Source organism: Protopterus annectens, chromosome 1.part0 (assembly GCF_019279795.1).
Source record: "Protopterus annectens isolate FY-2018-M chromosome 1.part0, PAN1.0, whole genome shotgun sequence".
Classification (NCBI taxonomy): Eukaryota; Metazoa; Chordata; order Ceratodontiformes; family Protopteridae; genus Protopterus; species Protopterus annectens.
The window spans coordinates 1,400,373,777-1,400,398,899 of NC_056725.1; the positions used below are offsets into that span (position 1 = coordinate 1,400,373,777).

General features: G+C 40.8%; 1 protein-coding gene across 1 annotated transcript in view; it reads left to right on the forward strand.

Moving 5' to 3' along the window:
- MIA (MIA SH3 domain containing) overlaps nucleotides 1-25,123 on the forward strand; it is a 464,578-nt gene that overhangs the window by 305,805 nt on the left and 133,650 nt on the right. The window lies entirely within an intron of this gene.

A 25,123-nucleotide genomic window follows, 5' to 3' on the forward strand; every position in this document is an offset into this window, starting at 1 on the left:
TATCAAGGATATCCACACCTCCAGGTTAGTGGCATTGCACGAAGTATCGGAGACCATCCATGTGCAACTAACAGTGGGCAAGACTGCTTTTCAGTTTATAGCATCCTACAGACCACCCTCTCAAAGTCAGGAATCCCATTCGGCTTTCCTGAAAACATTGGAGAACATGAAGATCTCTCCGAACACCACTATATTGGGCTTCAACTACCCAAACATTGACTGGAAGCACTACTCAAGCCCCAGCACCTTGGCCCAGAGATTCCTGGAAATTATAAACTCAAATGCTATGGAACAGCTAGTCACCACTCCCACAAGAGGGACAACATACTAGACCTGATCATTACCAACATGGGGACTCTATGCTCCACACCAGAAGTATATCCCTCATTGGTAAGATCAGACCACAAATTAATTTCACTGGATGTCCACATCCCGACTCCACCCCAGCCCAGAAAACCACAGTGAAAAACTTCTCAAAGCGAACTTCTCACTTCTCAAAACCAAGTGGAATCCTTCAAGGCCACAGGGCCAGTGGAAACTACAGCCCAAACTGCAGAATCCTATATAAATGCATTCTACAAACATCTCCAGGAATGCATGGATCATGCTATCCCAAACAAAACCAAGACCCAATCATCCAAAGGCAGGCGTCCAGTCTGGTGGACCCCTGCCATAAATAAACTGTACAACAGAAGGAGGAAGCTACTACATGATAGAGCAAAATCCCTAATAGGGAAGGCATCTCTGATCAGTACTAGCAAAAATTACAATCCCTCATAAAATCCTCCAAGGCCAGCTTCAGAGAAAAATTGCACAGGACACCAAAGACAATCATAAGGCTTTTTCAGTTATGTTAGAAACTTGGGATGCAACTCCCAGACTTGTTCTGAGTTTATTCTAAACGACAAAAAATACACTGAACCCACAGACATCGCCAATATCCTGGCAGACAGGTTCAGTGCGATCTTCTCCACCCCTCCCCAAAAGAGCAAATATCTATCCCGGCAGAGGGCTGCCTCCCAAACATCTCAGATGCTCAGGTGAAAGCTGCCCTCTCCAAAGCAAAAAACACTGCTTCCATGGGACCAGATGGCGTCCCAGGCTGCGTCCTACATGAACTACAAGAGGAACTAATCCCTCAAATAAAACAGCTATACAATCTCAGCCTCACTACAGGATATGTGCCCACAGAATGGCGTGCAGCAACAGTGGTCCCACTCCACAAAGGTGGAGCATCTACGGACCCTGGAAACTATTGCCCCATAAGCCTGACTAGCTTAGTCTGCAAGGCTATGGAGAGGATCATCATGGAGCTCATAAACAAAGACATTGGGGACCTACAGACACTAGATCCTACCCAGTTCGGCTTTGTCAAGGGCAGATCCTGCCTTTTGAACCTGGTTGACTTCTTTGAAACAGTCACCAAAGCCATAGATGAAGGAAAGGTAGTCCACACAGCCTATCTGGACCTTGCAAAGGCATTTGACACAATACCCCACTCGGGCATCATAGATAAGCTATCCAGCTTAAATATAAACCCTATGTCACAAGATGGGTCACAAACTGGCTCAAAGACAGAACCCACAGAGTGAGAGTTGCTGGAGCCATGTCAGACTCAAAACCGTCACAAGTGGCGTCCCACAGGGTTCTGTCCTGGGACCACTCTTGTTCGGTATATACTTTTCGAGGTACAGGCAACGTGGGAGGACTATGGCTCACCAAGTTCGCAGACGACTGCAAACTGGGCCATAATCAACTCTCCAGCTGACACAAACATCCTTCAAAAAGGTCTCACAGAGACAGATAACTGGTGCCAGCGCCATGGTTTAAAGCTAAATGCCAAAAAATGTATAGTCATACCCTTTGGCAAAACAATGTGCCCACAAATTACCACATAGGCGGAAACCCATTAAGTACAGAGAAAGATATTAGAGACCTGGGGACCCAAGTTGATAGCAATCTCTCCTTTGAAAACCACATTGCCAAAGTGGTTAGAAAGACCTTCTACATAGCCCACCTCATCACGAAGGGTTTCACATCTAGATCAAGAGAGGTAATTGTGCCCCTTTATTCATCCCTCATCAGGCCCATCATAGAATACAATGCCCCTTTGGGATGTACCTTACCCGACACCTGCAGCAATTAGAAAGACCCCAAAAGTATCTCACCAAGAGGATCAAGGGTCTCAAACAGATGCCATATACTGCTCGGTTAAAAACTCCAGCTCTACTCAGTTGCATACCGCCTACTTGAGGCGATCTATGCCTGACATACAAAGCTATGTCAAATCCAGAATTAATGGACATGCTCCACCTCAGTAAATCTAGATCCCTTAGAGCCACACGCTCGAGGGACTTGAACCTCAGCACAGAAATAAATAGAACTTGCTGGAGGGACAGGTTCATAACCCAGAGGCTCCCTTCGCTCTGGAATAGAATTCCAGTTCATGTGAGGCAGAGCACCTCACTGAATCTCTTCAAGAAGAATCTCGACAAGTGGATGGGGGATCGTAGGTTTGTTCCAGGGATTACTCCTGTGTCACTATTAGACAGAGGCACAGTAAACTAAACCTTAAAAAAGGGCACAGTATACTCAAATCAAGGGGTGGCGTAAGCCATACAGAATCGGGCTAGGCTTATAATTGCCCCAGGACAGATAGCCTAGTATGAACCTATGAACCTATGAACCTATGAACATGCAACTACATGGGATATAATAGCCATATGTGCAGTACTGACTTACCAGGCAACTCCAGGCTCATTGGTTGGGAGACACCCACCTCCACGATGGCACCTAGTGTTTCTGGATGCTGTTCCCTGGGTGTCCCCAGACTGGCCAGTAGCTCCTCGGTGTGTGTGAATGGGGGCTGGGTTGGTGGCCCACCACCTGTTCCACCTTGTTCCCTGGTGATTGCAGTGGCACGCTGTTTTGCATATCGTATCAAGTCTGTGCAGTGTCTGCGCACCTGCTGGTTGGTGCGGTTATGGCCACCCACATCATTCACCCTCCTGCGTAGATCCTGCTACAGGTCATCCCGCTGCTGGGCATGCTGTGGCACATGGCTGAACAACAAGTCATAGTTGTCATGGAGCTGTGGGATGAGGACATCATCCTCCTGGCGGGTGTATGCTGGGAGGCGTGTACGGGGCATTATCTGTAAGACATAATGATGGTGACAGGTCACAGTTTCAGAGATGTACAGAGATACTGCTGCACATACATTTCTATGATATCTACTACATCTGCACAGTTATCTTTGCAAAGCATCATGATACTGACACGCCTGACGTGTTTGTGTCACACACATGTCACACCCATTATGCGTTGGATATCATCACCATATATGTGTGTCACCTCATTACAGTGTTCATACTCCATGTAAATGCTGTCTTGCTGTGGGCATGTCTATTTGCCTGCACTTGTGTTCTTACCTATCTCCACATGCCTGGATGTGTCCACGGTACTGCTGTTGACCTGGATGCTGTGTATATGTCACATATCAACACAGACACAGCCGTAATGGACTTGAGCAGTGACAATGCACACATATGCATGGACACCTGTACATGCATGTGTTTTGCCATATACATCTACACAGCACTGTACAAATGTTCAACATCCTGCCACGGATCGCCTGTATTGCATATGTGATAGACATGGGACAATGGCTAGTCAGACGACATTCGCAGGGATGGTTATCAACCATAGCATGTGCGGGCACAGTTTCCAAGCTGTAACAGACAGCCATTATGCCACCGGAAGGTGCAACAGTGCCACATTACTGATCCAGTCAGTTGATAGTACATCTACCATGCGGCCATCACACCATGTATGACTGGGATGACATGTGCAGCTTTGATGGACAGGGTTGCATGGTATGGTGGGAGTATGTCACATATATGGCACAGGGATCTGTCCAGCCTGTGGCGATCCTAGTATTAGGACGGTGGCTGTCCATGACATATGTCTTATAGATCAGGATATGGACATGTAGCATGTCCATCATCATGGTGTAGCAAATGTCTTTCTGCAAGGTAGACAGCATGCTGCATAGTGGAGGTGAGGATTGTGAAGGCTGGTATCGCACATCCATGCATAGCCATTACCCCTTAAACGTGGTATGTGATCCAATACTGGTCACCACAGTGCTGTATATGCCTGTCCAGTGATCTCTGTGCTCATGGATGGCACCCTGACATGACATGGGTACCTCATATGACTACCTAAGGGGCCTGGAGATGTCACCATGTCGGGGGGTGCACTGCACAGCACCATCCCTTACACAGTGTCCATAATGTTGACCACAGCCTAGGTAGTAGTTTATGGGTACAGGGATGTTCACCTAGCGGTGACAATGCTGGTATCATCCATCAGACTGTGCACATATGTCACACACCTCACCCACACAGCCCATTCTATATGTTGTTCACAACACTGACACAGCTATACTGATAGGTCATGGCCATTCACAGCCTTACATACACAGATGCCTAACATTTGTCTGTGTGGTATGGGCTACAATAAGGGTGGGGTAAAACACATTAACCCTGTTCTACTGTAGCTGGCACTGGTGTGCACATGTCACTCTTGCACCTTTTGTAGTTGTGAGTCTGTCAACAGGCCACTGGTGGAACACTCCTGTGACATACAAAGGTATTTGTAATCAAATATCCGTGCTGTCTTGTACATCTGTACTGCTAACATCTACAGTGATAATGGTTCATGGACATGCACACCATACTCAGCAGGGTTATAGTGCGGTGCCACCCAAAATGACTGTCATCACCACTTGTGGGCTGATATTATCCAACACCCTTTCTGTATTGTATGGTCATGCTAGGCACTTGTTCAGAACTTGTGAGCATGTCATGAGCTACTGATTACTATAGCACCCATTCCACACCATTTCCCACAGGTACACTGGCTATCCTACACTTCCCAGCTTGCTTATGGTACAACAGCTGTTGTACACATGTAACGCACATATCCTGTGGGACATGGTTGTATATACAGGCATGTCCAACTGTCACGTACCAGTGCTACTGCCTGTCTATATGAGGGATGTGTCGTACATGTGGCAATAGAGCAATTGCCTCATGTACACATTCAATTCTCACCTCCCAACATACGACACTACAGCCTGTGGGGGATGCACTTCTGCAGTCGTGCTGGGGGCATAGCTCTCAAGTGTACCTCATTACGAGGAACGTACCTCATTTGGGTTTCTAAAAGGTGCATGTTCCTCAAGGTTCCACATTGAAAGGGTCTGTCACACATTCATTGTTGGAAATTGTTTACCTGCTAGCCATGGCTAAATAGATGGGAATCATATTAATTCATTAGAATATCTTTTTTATACGTAAAACCAGCCTATTTTAGCCATCATATGCCCTTCCTAGTTGAAGCTGTTAGTAAGCCAGTTGTAAGTGTTCCACATTTTGCCCATTTGTCACACAGTATGAGGGCTAATGTTCCTCATTTTGGGGACAGGAGGTTGACAGCTATGGCTGGGGGTAATGCTGTCACCAACCCTGACTGCACCTGACAGTCATTTGGGGATGTGTAACATTCGCAACACACCCCACATGATCTACACCACTGGCCACACCTACGAGGACAACTTGTGCAGTACGTCTCCATACTCAGTGTAGGCACCAGAGGTAGCCCCCATCATGGAAGACAACATCACCAGCTTATAGCCCACAGACTCATGTGTGCCCATCACATACAGCCAATAGGGAGTTATAACATTCACAACACACCAGTCATAGATGACTCTGTAGGGAGTCACACTGCAGTTCCACACAGCAGGCTACACAAGGCGATAGTCGCTTACATCTTGCTGTCGGGTAACTGCTTCTGCAACATAACCTATGCACCCATGCCACACCTCACCAGGTACGATGTGACTGTCATTCTCCATGTTAGTGTGACTGCCCTGTGATGCCACTTCACAGACTACATGTGCAGGGACATGCAATAGCTCACCAGTCTTATAGCCCTGAGGGTGTGGACCAAGCCCTGGGGAGCATTTTGCATTCGTCCGGACATGTTACCACTGTACAACGACCGACTGTGTCACTTCAACAGTTGCCTATGCTCCTATTGTCATTCCACAGGCATCTGGTATCTGTCCGCTTTGAGTGACCTGGTCAAACACAATGCTGTGGCACAGATTACTTGCACCTGTCAGCCCTGGGAGTACAGCTCACATGTAAGGCTCTTGCTGCTTCTTTACTGCCTGTCTTGCACAGTTTCCAATAACTGTCACCGGCAGGATGAGAACTGGCAGGCACGACATGGGGTCATGTGACACAATGCTTGCATCTTCCTCTGTGATGCACACAGGCAAGGCACACCTTATAATGCACCACTCAAACATCTCTGCAGTGACTGGGACCTGCATCTAGGCTCTGCAAAGCACACCTGCAATGACAGGTTATAGACAGACCATACCTTTCAGGCACATACCTGGACCGGCACACCCACAGCTGAGGGGTTCCCATATCCCACTATGTTTTGCACACATCCTGGCAAGTTACTTAGTACAATGCATCAGAGGTGCTCCATGTGCAACTAACTGTGTCCGGGACCGCTATAGACATTGTAACAAGCTACACAGTCAACATCATACCCCACGGTTAACATACCTTCTTTGTTGGTATATTGGACAGTGGGCCTCAGACAGCTACTACTGATGTGTGACTGACACTATCCCACACTTCACTGGGATAGCCACTCATGTACCGACACATCCATGAGTCATAACCTCCGCTCTGCTGGATCAATCCATACACACCACCTCCAAGACCTACATTAACCTTGGCATGAACACTACCACCATGTGACTGGTGTTACACACCTGGGGTTATCACCTCATTGGTGGATTCCGAACATATGCTAATCAACCTTGTTAGCCACATCCCGGCACCACACCCATCACAGCATACACAGTACATGAGTACTACAACACCTACTACATGTGTCTGCTGACAGCGGTTGTTAACGTCATGACACCCGTGCAGATGGACAATGCACATACAAATGCTGACACATACCCCAGTGCACTTCATTAGCATGTACACAACTGCATGGATCATGCTATTCCACACAGAGCCATGATGGCACACACCAGATAACAGACACCACTCTGGTGGTCATGTTCCATGGACATATGATGTACAACAACAGGTGTAGGCTGTTGCACAGTGGTGTACATTCCCATGTGTGGGGTGGCTCACTGGTCAGCCGTGGTGGGGCCACAGGGTCCCTCATCACATACTCCAAGACTAGCTACATAAACATGACTGCCACACATTCCGGGGTGTACCACCAGGCATTATGGTGGTATGTCAGTAGTCAATGTCAACACCCACATCTGCTGTCACATACAACAGTCACTCAGGAACATTACAGACCCAGGTGACGTTGGCAACATGCTGGAGGATGGATTCAATGCTAACATTACACTCTCTCACTCACTACAGGGCCACAATCCATACATGGACATTGTGGTGTCCCTGTGGTCACACCTACACAGTACTGACCTACACTCTATATGTCCTGGGACACTGGCCCCATGTCACCTTACAACGTCCCAGGCTATGATGTCCACCAACCTCTGAATTACATGTCTCCCCACTAGGCCACCATATTCAGTAATAGCCTTGTTTCAGACATTGTAGCCCCTGAATGGCACACAGCAGCATTTATCACACTACACACAGGTGGCACCACAATGCACAAGTGGGACTATAGTCCTACACACCTGACTGGACTGTTCTGCATGGCTATGGGGCACATCATCAAGGACGTCATTCACAGAGACATTGTTGGGCTCCCGTCCTTTGCTGCCACCGGTTGGGCTTGTTAGGGCCAGAGCATGGCCCCTACACATGGTGGACTCCTTTCATACAGTTACCAGGGCAGTTGCTGATGGTACGGGAGTCCACACATCCTACATTGTCCTCTCATTGCCTTTCAGCACCATTCCCCATTCTGGTATTGACAACATACACATCCACCTGCACATCGTACCCTGTGTCTCAGGATGTTATGCTATGTGGCTCATGGACAGGACACACACACAGTGAGGCCAGCATACCATAGTACCTACTACATGTCAGGTACATTTGGCATACCACAGCCCTCAGTCATAGGGCCCCTCATGTTCAGTATATGCTTCCCTGCGGAACAGGCTAGCACAGGGGACTTTCCCTGCCTAGCTTTCAAACCCCTGCATGCAAAGCACCATGATTGCTCCACCAGCTGATACTGACTCCATCCATACGGGTGTCGCTGTGACAGATACATAATATGACTATCATGGCATCAAGCTGCATGACACAAGGTGCATGCACATCACCTTTGCATTACACCATTCACCCACTGACTATCACATGGATGGTAGTCCCCTACATACATATCACATTGTACATGTTTGCAGTACACACATATGTCGCACCCACTCCTGTGGTTACCATATTGCCACTGTGGCGTGGATATCCTTCTACGTGGCCACACCTATCTGTACTGGGTGTGTAGCTGGTACATAGGCACCCATTGTACCTCTGAACTCAAGACATCTACACACATTCAAGGGTACACCACCCCATTTAGGGTGTACCTTACACAACAGCTACAGCTTTACATGCCACAACATTAACACACCATGACGTTTACTGAGCTCCGACAGTTTAAATATGTGGCTGCACTACGGACACCACATCTGTACACATTTGCATACTACATACTCAGGGGTGACCTCTGCTGATCAGACAGGGCCCATGTCCTCAACATTATTAATGGATATACTCCTCATACGCGACATAAGCAGAGGCCACTGTGAGCAACATGCTCATGGATATGTGCACACACGCCACAATGAGTGGGATGTGCTTGTGGGTTACATTCCCAAACCGGACACTCACCATGCTTTGGAACATAAGTCCTATGTACATCACGCAGGGACACTCAGTAGCACTGTTAAGGTGATACCTCCCTTGGTGGTTGGGAGACACATGTACGCCTGGGATCACTGCAGTGGCTGTACTGTGCAGAGGTGCAGGTGACACATGGCTCTGCTGTTCATAGGACACTACCCTAGAGAGGTGCCACTAGTATGAACACTGTAGTTGTGCTTACACACGGACTTGCCAGACTGCATAGTACCCCACTATGCACCTGTGAAGCTATTACATGTCCTTTGTGCATAGTTACTTGGTAGCCCTTCCATTTAGATTAGCTATCATGCTATTACAATGTCCCATGCCTACAAGCCATATGTATCCTGTTATTGTACATACCAATTGACGATACCTGTGGTATGCATGATATGCCTGTTATGCTGTGTAGAATATCTGTCATATCTACCTATAATACTATACATTACACATATTTCACATAGTATCCCATAATGCAAAGCATACTTGCACAGTGGGACCACCTTAGATATGTCATTAACATTATATGCCCATACACATGCGTGCTGTGACAGTATATCAACATATACTATCCCCTGCTATGGCACATCCTTGTTGGGCATACCCTACCACTGACGGCGGGTTGTATGGAATTGTACTGTTTAACGCCCTCATGTAGCATCCCTTGTGGTGTCTGTGCTGTGTACCTTGTGTCCCACTGCTGGACGCACAGTTTCTACAAGCGTTAGTATGCTCAGCAAGACATCACTACATAAATACCTTTCCCCACTTTATGCATTGCGGACACGTTTAATTAATGCAAACCAGGCTATACATACAGTAAAACTAATTAATACAGATCATGCTATACATAACCTTACATATCGGGCGTTCTACATACCTTGTTATCGTTACGGCATTTCGTTTCTATCTCTCTCACAGTGTTTCAACTGGTATTCGGTATGAGCATATGGTTTGAATGTCTGGCAAGTCATCCTTATATACGTCGATACCTGTAACATGTGGATTCATCCCGCCAATTGGTGTTCCTGGGTGACTAATTACTTGCATATCAGCTGTGCAGCTACTCCATTTGCCAATTACGCGGCAACAGTGGGGTATAATTGGATTCTCCACTTGGGCGTTGCCTATTTGCCCTACCTTCGGGGAGATGGTCTGTATTGTGTTTTGTTATGTGTAATTGCAACTGCTATGCATGGAGACAAGTATACTTTGGATTCATGTCCCCCGTGGATTGTGTGTGACAGGTAGAGTATTTGGTTCAACATGTTGGTGTACCTGTCATCCCAATGTCTGATAACGGAGTATTGCAAACAAAACCTGTAACATGGCTGTTTGTTCCATTATACAACGCCTGCAATTTTGCATGACGCCTTTAATTGTGTCTCTCACACGGTATGTTGAGGGTTCTGCAGATGTAATTGACTGACTGGATGTTTGTGCTGCTATTACAGTCTGTATTGTTTTAGTTTCTAGTGTGCTGGATGTTGGTGGGTGTACGTAGCATATACAGGTTTGTGGGCCTTGCATTTCTACATAATCCGTATATATGTGTGTGGGCTCCGTCCCTAATTAGAGAGCTAACAGTTAGTAGACTTATGTTACGGGATTGTACATTGGGCCGTTGTTAATTGGTTTCTATGTCATCTGCAGGTGAGCTTGCTACTTGTATACCTCCGTAATTGCAGCGATATATCAAGGGATATGTGTAAGTGACAGCTATCCCTTGTATTTCTGTCCCAGATATTTGCAGTCATTGTGGTTGTGTTGGTAAAAGAGCCTGTTTGCCATGGGTTGCCACCTTTTCATATAGTCATTGTTGGACACTTGCGGGACACACAGCGGTCTTTACAGGCCAACATGTAGCCACGGTCAGTACACAGGTTAGCACATACTTTTATCCTCAATACATACCTATTGTTGTGTGACTTGGGCTACTTATCATATTGCATGTAACATTTACGTTTCTTACATACAGGCATAACTATTAAATACGACTGTTACATTATATATGGGACATATTAACGTCCTACCATCTCGGACATTTGCCCTTTGTACTGTTTTATGTCAGGACACACCTGCCCAGGGTGGGGCTGTCCCTCCTACTGTGGGACAGGTAGTAACCGTATGCCTATGGCTAGCTATACCCACACCTACCGTACTGATCTGCCTCTGACTTGGCACTAACAAACACATGTTGCGGACACACACACACACATTACAGTCACACAGAGATGCACATGGCACCCTCAACGCACACTTACACAGACTACAGCACTCACAGACACAGTTGAACACAGTACCTACGTGGACCGCAACACCGGCAGCGGTGACTAACTGTCCCTTCATATCATCATACTATTACTCGCGGCTGTACTGTTCCGGTACTGTGTTCTATCGGTCTTTCAGCCTCGTGGTTACGCATGTCGGTATGTTACACATTCCATGGTTGGCGGTATCCTATTTATTTGTACCTCCAAGGTGTTATGAATGTCGTTGAACTATCTATTATATTTGCAGATATCGCTGAATCCATCTATATCACCATATATCACTCTATTGCCCTTTCTATCTGTATTATATATATGCATATGTGTACATATATATATATATATATATATATATATATATATATATATATATATATATATATATATATATATATATATATATCTGGCGGGTAACATGACAGGCACACAGCACCACCGTATGCTGTAAGGCTCATGTACTGTTCAGGTGTTGGCATTCCATGTTCCACTAGCTGTTGTGTTTACAATGTTTGAGGGCTGCCTATGTAGGAGTCACACCTTGGGCCACCTATACATTACAATTTACAGGTGGTCATGTTTGTGTGCCATCCATTTTACTGTGTGTGCAGGTGGAGAGGTGTCAGTCCCTAGGGGCCTACACTGTCAGAGTATGTGCTATACGTTCCCTCTTTGCCAAGGCGTAGGCATATTGGGCATGCCTCCGTCTGCCTACTGGGGCTGGCACAGTGTGTTCATGGTCTGAATCCCTCTGTGCCTGTAATGGCCTTGGCAATTGCGGTGGGCTATGAGGACCTTCACCATTTTGTCCCTGCTGCAGCTGCTTCCACAGGATCATATTATGTAGCATGGCACATACTATGACGATGTGGGCACACGTGCCTGGAGAGTACTGCAAGGCTCCACCAGATGTATCCAAGCACCGGAACCGTAATTTCAACATCCCGAACACACGCTCTATGATGATTCTGGTTTGTGCGTGTGCCTCATTATGGCGTTCTTGCATGGGTGTGTGTGCATTTCTGATGGGAGTCATCATCCACGGCTCCAGTGCATAGCCAGCATCCCCCACAAGATGGCCATGTGGGATGTCCCCCCTGACAAATACCTGATACAGCTGTGAGGCATGCCAGATATGGGAGTCATGGTAGCTTCCAGGGCTGCCAGCACACACATCCATGATAATGCCCTGGGCATTGCACACGACCTGGCAGTTGATGGAGTGGAATCCCTTGCGGTTTATGTAGCGCCTACCATGCTCACCGGGTGGTGACTTGATTTGTATGTGCGTGCAGTCTATCGCACCCAGTACCTCCGGGTAGTGTGCCACACGGTGGAAGTGGCGCATATTGCTGGCCAACTCCTCCTGAGTTCTGGGGAAGTATATCTGCTCATTGGCATGTGGTAACATGGCATCCAGGAACTGGTGTAGTACCCTGGATGCTGATGCCTGTGAGATACCTATTATATCTCCAGTTGGCTTTTGAAAGGTACCTGTGGCCAGTATTCGCAGGCGTACACATACCTTCGTGTCCACTGGGATGGGTTCCCCTCTGTTGTTTCTGGTTCTCAGGCGTGGCCGGCACAGCTCCACTATTTGCTGTAAGATGTCCCTGTCCACCCTGTAACGCTCTACTATGTCCAGGTCATGTAGCCCCTGGTAGGTTACCCTTGGTCTGAACACTCTCCTTCTCCTCCGAGGCCTGCAGTGGTTGTCGGCATCATCCTCCACAACACCGTCAGTCTCTAACACATGCTGATGAATCACAGCTATGGCAGATCCCAACATGTACATTTTAAAAGTTCCCCGTGTGTTTACACCTATGGTGCGGTGTTTGCGAATACACAGGTGTGTGTTGGGTGCTTTCACACTTTATACTATTGTGCTGTGAACACCGATGATGTCATAGGGTGTGTATGTACGATCGTAGCTACAGGGTATCTTATGTGTTTTACTGCCGGAACTACTATTGTGGTGCCTTTGGTGTTGAATTACATTTGCCTGCCTTGGATTACCTCTTGACCTTCCCTTTACATTTCTACACGTCGCACCTACCATTTTCTGGCATGCATCCTGCAGCCTACTTTCATTTGTACTTTCCTGGACCTGGCGTATCTTGCGTTATGTGTGCTACTGCCGGTCTGCTGTCAGTTTGCTTTGCTCTGCTGTGTCAGGTCTCCTATCTTTGCAATCCAATACCTCCCTTCTTTCTTTGCATTCCAATGCCTCCCCTATCCTGTTTTGCAGGTTTCTGCAAGCAGACTTGTCAGCTGCCGTCGATTGGCCTTCGTGGGTTGATTGGTGTTGATTGCTCATTAGTACTCCAATTACCCTACTTCCGCATTTCCTTCTTTTCTTCCCCTGACCTTCCTGTTTCTGCTATTGTTTGCGGCGCGTGCGTCCGATTACTGGATTTCGGGCACGTTTTCATCCCCGTACACATGCGCTTTTGGGCACCACATGTGCTCTCAGCTAAACGATTCTATACCTTCCTCCCCACCCCTGTCCTGCAGCTTTGCTTAACAACGGACAGGCCAGATTTGCATTGCTCCAATGTGCTTACTGCTATGGTGGCACACCCCTCTGCTGATGTCATGTATCTCCTCTAAGCCACTCCTCGGTGTTATACCACTGCGCCGTATGGTACAACCTTCATCCGGCGGGACATTTGTGATTCAGTATTATCTGCCTCATTTGCATGGCATTGACTACTAATTCATAGTTACCGCGCCGAACACTATCGCAGGCCCTTAGCAACCCTTGCACCTTGGTTGTGGTGTTCCATGCCTACCATTGTGTATTATGCTGTAAACCTGATTTCTATTACGTTGCGATTTTATGACATTTTTATATTATTTCTTAATGTTACAGCTTCCACACACATGCCCTGCGGTTGTGCTGTGCGTTACTGTGGACATGACATTAAATGTTGTTATTTACGTGTTGTGCATCTTTTCTTATGCCATTGGCTGTGTATTTCACCATTGGCATATGTTAACGTTGTGATACCTGGGTCTGGCCCTCTTCCATAGCTCCGATGTTCTGTTTGGGAAAATGTAAACCGTGTTTTTACGCTACGCCTGCACCACTTCATGAATCGCTATATGCCTTCATTTGCATGGTGCGACACTGCACATGGGGTGATTAGCATACCTAAGCCGGGGGCTGCGCAGTTCTGGCGTACGCCGGTAGTGCACGTGGAACTGGATCGTACCCGAATCGCTCGACGGCCATATTTGGCATTATACCGCCTACGCTATGCCTGGCGCAAGCTTCATGAATCCCGGGGAAAATGAAAACTAGGTATTTATAATACATATGTCAAAAAATGTATGAGTATCAAAAATTAAAAAATTTTTTATGAAAGCAACTTATCAATTTAAAACATGAAGCATAAAATTTATTCTAACTATATAAAAAATCTAACTTTGATTAGGTCATGTACCTATAGCTATAATGCTCAAGTTCATTACTATATCATGGGTATGTAGTAGCTTAACATAATGCTACCCCCTATCCAATTAATACCTTTTATCTAACTAATATGTATATAATATATCACACATAGTATGTGTTGGGTTATACGATGGTCCTACCCATATATCTGTAGTGTATTAATAATACCATCCCTATAGTACATATGTCTATATCAATCAAATTAAAACTATGTAATATAAAATGTATTCTATTCTCTAGTACTATATCAAGTCAGCTATCTAATTAGGGGGCACTTATATTATTTTATTAACTTTTATTCTCCTGTCTTTCAGAATAGGCTTGATGGGAACCCTATCATTAAGTCCCGGTTCGCGATCACCTATTCTGAAAGACAGGATAATAAAAGTTAATAAAATAATATAAGTGCCCCCTAATTAGATAGCTGACTTGATATAGTACTAGAGAATAGAATACATTTTATATTACATAGTTTTAATTTGATTGATATAGACATATGTACTATAGGGATGGTATTATTAATACACTACAGATATATAGGGGATAACCCAACACATAATGTGTGATATATTATATACATATTAGTTAGATAAAAGTATTAATTGATAGGGTAGCATTATGTTAAGCTACATACCATGATATAGTAATGAACAGAGCATTATAGCTATAGGTACATGACCTAATCAAAGTTAGATTTTTATATAGTTAGAATAAATTTTATGCTCATGTTTTAAATTGATAAGTTGCTTTCATTTTTAATTTTTGATACTCATACATTTTTTGACATATGTATTATAAATACCTAGTTTTCATTTTGTCTTACTTTAAGGACTATTTTTGCACTCTATATTATTACATATCGTCTCATAGGTGCACTCTAAGCATTGCTTTAAAAAGATAGTTAAAGTGCACATAGCATTGCTTAGTTCAGATGTAGATCTATTGTATATATATATATATATATATATATATATATATACTAGTGCTGAAAACTAAATATATGTCATAAATATTTTCGATTTAAATGTGAATTTGGCTATACAATCGTTATATATACAAGTACATTTTACATAAAAAATGCGTGAAATGTGTTAAAATGTGAAAACGAACAAACCTGTATGTTTATATTTCTATTAGCCAAATAGCAACTTTACCTATATATACAAGTTTTTGTAAAGATCTATGAAGTATTTAGAGTGTTGATTGCTTTTTGAAAGTTTTATAATGATTTGTGCTTTATAATATATATGGAAAGACGTGCAAGTTTTTTTAAAGCGATTAGAGAGTAATACTAATTAAAGGAAGTGACGTTAATATATATTAACATATAAAACTGATCTGAATGCATACTTTATTTGTGGCCTGATGAAGCCTACGGGTGAAAGCGCTTGCCGATCTACTGTATATTAATAAAGTTAAAGTTATTGGTTTATTCACTTTGGTCGATCCGTTTTTTCGCTTGTGATGCGAGGTGGAGTGAATACTGCTGAATTTTCATAAGGGGATCTATTGGCCGAAGTGTGGAACTTTGTAAACCTGGTATTGCTCAGAATTTTTGGCTCACTTGCAACTTATTTAGAACTGTGGTACCACTGTAAAAGCTAAGTGTGGATATTCTGCCTAAAGCTCTCCTTTCCATTTAGACTGTTTGAAATACTAGACTTTTTAGGAAGAGCGTATTTAAACAGCCAATATTTGTATTTTTATTATTATTCAAATTAAAATAACATTTCTTTATTACTTTAAAACAACTCCCTCTAGTGGTAATAATAATAATTAATTTAAAAACTGAATAAACTAATTTTAAAATACTACTGTTTGTTATTTCATACAGATAAAATAATGTACTTAATGTTATTTTGTATATTTTTTTGTATGCTGTTGTTACAACCTAGCTGCCCTTAATTTAAGAACTGGGGCTAGGGAAACTGCTTCATTTAAACCAGGGAATCTACTGGCCTCTAAATAAATTTGCCAGTATAATTCCCTGTACTCAATCTTGGTTTCCCACATACCACCCCTCACATCTTTAGGAATTTCTTCAATAATAAAAAACTTGCAATTCACGCTATCACATTGTGTACTGTGTTTATATAAAGCATTATTAATGTTCTGTGCGCGTATAGCATTTAAATGCTCGTATATTCTCCTTTTTATTTTTCTGTCTGTTTTTCATATGTAAAATGCTTGACATGTACACAGAGCTAAGTATAGTACACCCTTACTTTCACAATTACTGTATTGTTTAGCTGTAATGACCTTGTTCCTGGACGTTAAACTAATGGACTCTTTACTGTATATATAGGGGCACTGAGTACATCTACCACATTTGAAAGTCCCCAATCTACATCTTTTCGTAGCTTTCTTATTATTGTGTTGACTTTCCAAAATGGCTTTAATATTAAACCCTCTCCTGTAGACACACTTAAAAGATGTATCAAAATCCAACTTTAAATCTGTCAACTTGCTAAACTTATTCCATTCCTGTCCTATAACTTGACAAATAATTTTAGAATCACCACTATAATCAGTAATAAATGCTGAACTAAATGTATCTTCTCTATCATCACTTTCTTTTTTATCAGTGTATCCTCTATATTTAGTTCCTTAACACCTAAAATAGGTGCAAATCTTTCTTTCTTGTATAACTTCATTTTTAATTTGAATAATCAAACCCGGGTAACCTCTATCAGTAAACATATTATTTAAATTGTTACATTCCTTCATAAATTCCTCTTCATTTGAGGTCATCCTACTTATTCTTACAAACTGGCCCTTGATTATACCTTTCTTCTGATGATAGGGGTGAGCACTGTTAAAGTGTAGAATCGAATTAGAGTAAGTTTGCTTTCTAAACACTTTTGAATTGTATTTATTCTCTTTCTTATATATAGTAACAAACAATAGTATTTTAAAATTAGTTTATTCAGTTTTTAAATTAATTATTATTATTACCACTAGAGGGAGCTGTTTTAAAGTAATAAAGAAATGTTATTTTAATTTATTTTATTTATGTAATTATAATAAAAAGCAGTATGTTTTATAAACTTATTTATCTTTATAGTATGGAGAGATTGATACAGGATATATATGATGTATTTATTAAACAATGATATGTCATATTGTTTAGATACATTTGTAGAACATATTTAATATATGAGATGATTTTATTGGTTAGTTTGAATTAACTGAGGGTATATAAGACTGTCAGTGTTTTTTGTCTAATTATCTGATGAGGTAAGTGACGAAAATGTATTGTGGATGCTGCTATCGTTAATGTTTTAGGAGCCTTTATTGCTGGATTAAAACTGTTTCGTGAAGATTTGCCTGCTTGTGCTTACTTGGTGACATTCTAAGTGCTGAAGGATCGTGTTTTGGCTTTATATGGCACTTTGTCTTCTTTTGTGGTTATTAACAGATCTGCTCTAAGTTACAGCACAATGGCACTAAATATACAGAACCAACTGATAATGCCAACATCCTGGCAGATAAGTTTAGTGCTAACTTTACCCCCTCTCACCCCTATACAGCCCATCTCTATACCGGAAGAATGCAAAGTTCCTGTAATCACGGCTGCACAGGTAAAAACACACTCTCCAAAGCCAGGAATACAGCATCCATGGGATCTGACAATATCCCAAGCTGTGTTCTACATGAACTACAGATATCATTAAGTCGGTTGGCGATCACCTATTCTGAAAGACAGGATAATAAAAAGGATTAATAAAACAATAATAGATGTAATTAAAATAACTGACTTAATCCTAATACTGAAAATAGAGCCTCGACTATATGCAGGCTATAGGCTGACCCGATTGATGGGCCCTTACTCTATAGGGAGACAATGGGCTGCTCCAGACCTGAACATGGGATGCTAACAGCTTCTACTACTGTAATGATATGACCTATATACGCCATGATAGTGGAGTATTAACAGACATGAGGTAACTGGCACCATAGGCCCTGTAACCAGGCTTGCCGAGCTCTGCTCGACCTAATCAAAGTTAGATTTTTTATATAGTTAGAATAAATTTTATGCTTCATGTTTTAAATTGATAAGTTGCTTTCATAAAAATTTTTTTAATTTTTGATACTCATACATTTTTTGACATATGTATTATAAATACCTAGTTTTCATTTTGTCTTACTTTAAGGACTATTTTTGCACTCTATATTATTACATATGCGTCTCATAGGTACGCACTCTAAGCATTGCTTTAAAAAGATAGTTAAAGTGCACATAGCATTGCTTAGTTCAGATGTAGATCTATTGTATATATATATATATATATATATATATATATACTAGTGCTGAAAACTAAATATATGTCATAAATATTTTCGATTTAAATGTGGATTTGGCTATACAATCGTTATATATACAAGTACATTTTACGTAAAAAATGCGTGAAATGTGTTAAAATGTGAAAACGAACAAACCTGTATGTTTATATTTCTATTAGCCAAATAGCAACTTTACCTATATATACAAGTTTTTGTAAAGATCTATGAAGTATTTAGAGTGTTGATTGCTTTTTGAAAGTTTTATAATGATTTGTGCTTTATAATATATATGGAAAGACGTGCAAGTTTTTTTAAAGCGATTAGAGAGTAATACTAATTAAAGGAAGTGACGTTAATATATATTAACATATAAAACTGATCTGAATGCATACTTTATTTGTGGCCTGATGAAGCCTACGGGTGAAAGCGCTTGCCGATCTACTGTATATTAATAAAGTTAAAGTTATTGGTTTATTCACTTTGGTCGATCCGTTTTTTCGCTTGTGATGCGAGGTGGAGTGAATACTGCTGAATTTTCATAAGGGGATCTATTGGCCGAAGTGTGGAACTTTGTAAACCTGGTATTGCTCAGAATTTTTGGCTCACTTGCAACTTATTTAGAACTGTGGTACCACTGTAAAAGCTAAGTGTGGATATTCTGCCTAAAGCTCTCCTTTCCATTTAGACTGTTTGAAATACTAGACTTTTAGGAAGAGCGTATTTAAACAGCCAATATTTGTATTTTTATTATTATTCAAATTAAAATAACATTTCTTTATTACTTTAAAACAACTCCCTCTAGTGGTAATAATAATAATTAATTTAAAAACTGAATAAACTAATTTTAAAATACTACTGTTTGTTATTTCATACAGATAAAATAATGTACTTAATGTTATTTTGTATATTTTTTTGTATGCTGTTGTTACAACCTAGCTGCCCTTAATTTAAGAACTGGGGCTAGGGAAACTGCTTCATTTAAACCAGGGAATCTACTGGCCTCTAAATAAATTTGCCAGTATAATTCCCTGTACTCAATCTTGGTTTCCCACATACCACCCCTCACATCTTTAGGAATTTCTTCAATAATAAAAAACTTGCAATTCACGCTATCACATTGTGTACTGTGTTTATATAAAGCATTATTAATGTTCTGTGCGCGTATAGCATTTAAATGCTCGTATATTCTCCTTTTATTTTTCTGTCTGTTTTCATATGTAAAATGCTTGACATGTACACAGAGCTAAGTATAGTACACCCTTACTTTCACAATTACTGTATTGTTTAGCTGTAATGACCTTGTTCCTGGACGTTAAACTAATGGACTCTTTACTGTATATATAGGGGCACTGAGTACATCTACCACATTTGAAAGTCCCCAATCTACATCTTTTCGTAGCTTTCTTATTATTGTGTTGACTTTCCAAAATGGCTTTAATATTAAACCCTCTCCTGTAGACACACTTAAAAGATGTATCAAAATCCAACTTTAAATCTGTCAACTTGCTAAACTTATTCCATTCCTGTCCTATAACTTGACAAATAATTTTAGAATCACCACTATAATCAGTAATAAATGCTGAACTAAATGTATCTTCTCTATCATCACTTTCTTTTTTATCAGTGTATCCTCTATATTTAGTTCCTTAACACCTAAAATAGGTGCAAATCTTTCTTTCTTGTATAACTTCATTTTTAATTTGAATAATCAAACCCGGGTAACCTCTATCAGTAAACATATTATTTAAATTGTTACATTCCTTCATAAATTCCTCTTCATTTGAGGTCATCCTACTTATTCTTACAAACTGGCCCTTGATTATACCTTTCTTCTGATGATAGGGGTGAGCACTGTTAAAGTGTAGAATCGAATTAGAGTAAGTTTGCTTTCTAAACACTTTTGAATTGTATTTATTCTCTTTCTTATATATAGTAACAAACAATAGTATTTTAAAATTAGTTTATTCAGTTTTTAAATTAATTATTATTATTACCACTAGAGGGAGCTGTTTTAAAGTAATAAAGAAATGTTATTTTAATTTATTTTATTTATGTAATTATAATAAAAAACGAGTATGTTTTATAAACTTATTTATCTTTATAGTATGGAGAGATTGATACAGGATATATATGATGTATTTATTAAACAATGATATGTCATATTGTTTAGATACATTTGTAGAACACGGTATTTAATATATGAGATGATTTTATTGGTTAGTTTGAATTAACTGAGGGTATATAAGACTGTCAGTGTTTTTTGTCTAATTATCTGATGAGGTAAGTGACGAAAATGTATTGTGGATGCTGCTATCGTTAATGTTTTTAGGAGAGCCTTTATTGCTGGATTAAAACTGTTTCGTGAAGATTTGCCTGCTTGTGCTTACTTGGTGACATTCTAAGTGCTGAAGGATCGTGTTTTTGGCTTTATATGGCACTTTGTCTTCTTTTTTGTGGTTATTAACAGATCTGCTCTAAGTTACAGCACAATGGCACTAAATATACAGAACCAACTGATAATGCCAACATCCTGGCAGATAAGTTTAGTGCTAACTTTACCCCCCTCTCACCCCCTATACAGCCCATCTCTATACCGGAAGAATGCAAAGTTCCTGTAATCACGGCTGCACAGGTAAAAAACACACTCTCCAAAGCCAGGAATACAGCATCCATGGGATCTGACAATATCCCAAGCTGTGTTCTACATGAACTACAGAATGAACTGGCACCCCACCTAAGTACCATGTTCAATCATAGCCTCACCTCAGGCTTTGTGCCCACTGAATGGTGCACCATGACAGTTATCCCACTCCACAAAGGGGGAACCATGACGGACCCCGGGAACTACCACCCCATTAGCCTGACGAGCCTGGTCTGCAAGGCCATGGAACGTATTATCATAGAACTCATAAACAAATACATTGGTAATCTTCAAACTCTGGACCCCACCCAGTTCGGGTTTGTAAAAGACAGATCATGTCTCCTAAACCTGGTAGACTTCTTTGAAGCAGTCACCAAAGCCATAGATGAGGGTAAGGTGGTTCACACAGCCTATCTAGATCTCGGCAAGGCTTTCAACACCATCCCCTACTCTGGAATTATAGATAAACTTACTAAACTAGGTATAAATCGCTATGACACAAGATGGGTTGCCAACTGGCTCACGGACAGAACCCACATTGTGAAAGTAGCAGACTCCAAATTCGACTTCAGACCAGAGACAAATGGAGTACCACAGGGTTCAGTCCAGGGTCCTCTCCTGTTTGGTATTTACTTCTCAGAAGTACAGGCTAACACAGAAGGTCTTTGGCTAATGAAGTTTGCAGATGACTGCAAACTAGGAGTCATAATCAAAACTTCTAATGATGTGGACATCCTACAAAAGGGCCTCACTGAGACAGATGCCTGGTCTCAAAGCCATGGCCTGAAGCTCAATGCCGGAAAGTGTATTGTCATCCCCTTTGGTAAAAACTCTGTACCCATGAACTACCACATAGGTGGTAGTCTACTTAACACCGAAAGTGTGATATGAGACCTTGGGACACAAGTGGACAGTAGTCTCTCCTTTGATAATCACATTGCCACAGTGGTCAGGAAATCCTTCTACATGGCACACCTCATCACAAAAGGTTTCTCATCCAGAAAAAAGAGGTCATTGTTCCCCTCTACTCATCACTCATTAGACCCATTATAGAGTACAATGCCCCTTTTGGTATGTACCTCACAAGACATCTACAACAACTGGAAAGGCCACAGAAGTACCTCACAAAGATTACTGGCCTCAAACAGATGCCTTACGCAGACCGTCTCAAAAAACTCCAGCTTTACTCCGTCGCATATCACCTACTCAGAGGCGATCTCTCCCTAACATACAAAGCTATGTCAAACCCAGAGCTGTTGGACATGCTCCAGTTAAAGAAATCTCAATCCCTCCGAACTACACACTGTAGGGACCTAAACCTTGTCACCACAATAAACAGAACATGCTGGAGGGATAGATTCCTGTCCCAGAGACTTCCCATACTCTGGAACAGACTACCTATCTATATTAAACAGAGCTCCTCATTAGCATGCTTCAAAGAAAATCTTGATGATTGGATGGGAAAAAGGAAATTCACCCCGGGAATCACTTCTGTGGCTCTGCTCGACAGGGTCACAGGAAAATAATTTTCTTGGGTGGTGAAAGCCAGGGTATCTTTTTGGCTAGGCTTATATAGGCCCTAGGGCCAATAGCCTAGTACCTACTTATGAACCTATGAACCTATATGCCATAGCAAATATAAAGAAGATCAATGCTTTATATGCCAGGTTTCTATATATAAAGTTTTAAAAGTGTTTAATACAGTAGAAATGAAATAGGAGTCACTTATTTGGTGACTTTTTCCTATAAGGTAATTCTTTAATAACCAATGTAGACTGTTATTTAGTATGAGATAATTATTAGAATATCTATTATGTTGAGACTATAAAAATATTTCCTAAAACTTCTTTCCACCTAGCTGTGCAAGTGTTATTAATCCAAAGATATATTGTTTTTATGATTGACGATAATGAATATAATTCTAGATCTGGTAGCCCTATCCCTCCTGCTGCCCAGTCTCTCATATGATGGTTTAAAGCAATTCTTGGTTTACTGGGATACCAGAGAAATCTCAAAATTAAAGTGCTAAATTCTTTAATACAACTTTGTGTGAGGGGTAATGATAATTGTATAATATATAAGATTTTTGGTAACCTAATCATTTTGATTATAGATAACTTCTCTTCCATCTTGAATAAAATTTTATTCCATTTGTTTATTGAATTCTTTATATTGTTATACTGTTGGTATAATTATGATTTATTATATTCTTAATGTTATCTGTTAGAATTATTCCTAAATAATTCATTTTCTTCTCTTTAACAATATATTTAATGAATTTATTTTTGATTCTATTCTCATTTGTATTTATGGGGAGGATTTTTGTTTTGTTATCATTAAATGTTAAACCAGATATTCTTTGAAATACACCCATTGCTAAGAAAACTGCAGATATAGAATTATCATTGTCATTTAATGTCAACAGGATGTCATCAGCAAATAGTTGAATTTTAGAGTTTAAATTCTCATTTATGTTAAGACCTTTTATATCTATATTTGATCTGAGAAGGTTAGCAAATGGTTCCATAATTAAGGTAAAAAGCAGAGGTGGAAGAGGACATCCTTGTTTGGTTCCTTTCAAACTTTGTATAAAATCAGAAGTAAAAGTACCTATTTTAACATATGTAAAAGAATCATTATAAAGAAGATTAATAAGATATGTTAAGTTACTTGAGAAATTATATTCTTCTAAAACCAGCAAGATGTATTTCCAGTTTACCAAGTCAAAAGCACTATTAATATGAAGACTCATTAATGCTAAGTTCTCTTTTGTTTTATTTGCATTGTCAATTATTGTAATTATTCTTTTAATACTATCATAAGTATTTCTGTTTAAGTTAAAGCTAGTCTGATCTTCATCAGTCATGGAGGGTAGAATATATTTTAATCTATTAGCACGAATTGCCATGATCAGTTTATAATCTACATTTAAATCGGCCTCGATGAAAAGCATTTAGTAGGATCTTTGTCAGTTTTTAAAATTGGAGAGATAAAGATATATTTCCAGGAAGAAGGAACTAGCTAGGTCCTCGACTATAGAAAAAACTTGTATAGTATGTCTAGGGCGTATTTGGGTAACAGCTTATGAAGTTTAGATATAATCCCATTATTACCTGGTGCTTTATTAGGTTTCAGTTTAGACATTTGAGTTTGAATTTCAGACATAGAGATCGGTTTGTCAATTGATTTCATTTGGTCATCAGATAGTTTAGTTTTTACAGTTTTTGATAAATATTTAGATTATTTCTTCCTGATCTATTAATGTATTACTTTAATTGATTTTATTATAATAATCTATGAATTCCTTTAGAATATCTTCTGTTTCTGTTGCTTTTCTTTTCTTCTTATGTGAGTAGACTTCTTTTATGTGATTGCCTTACTCAGTAATTTGGTTTTTATGGCTAAATTGTGCATGGATTTTGCGTTAATAGAGAAGTTAATCATCTTAAACTTCTCAAGGTTGATTTTAGTTTTACGGTTTGAAATTTACAAGTATTTGTTGTTTATCTTATTAATCTCTTCTGTATTATTA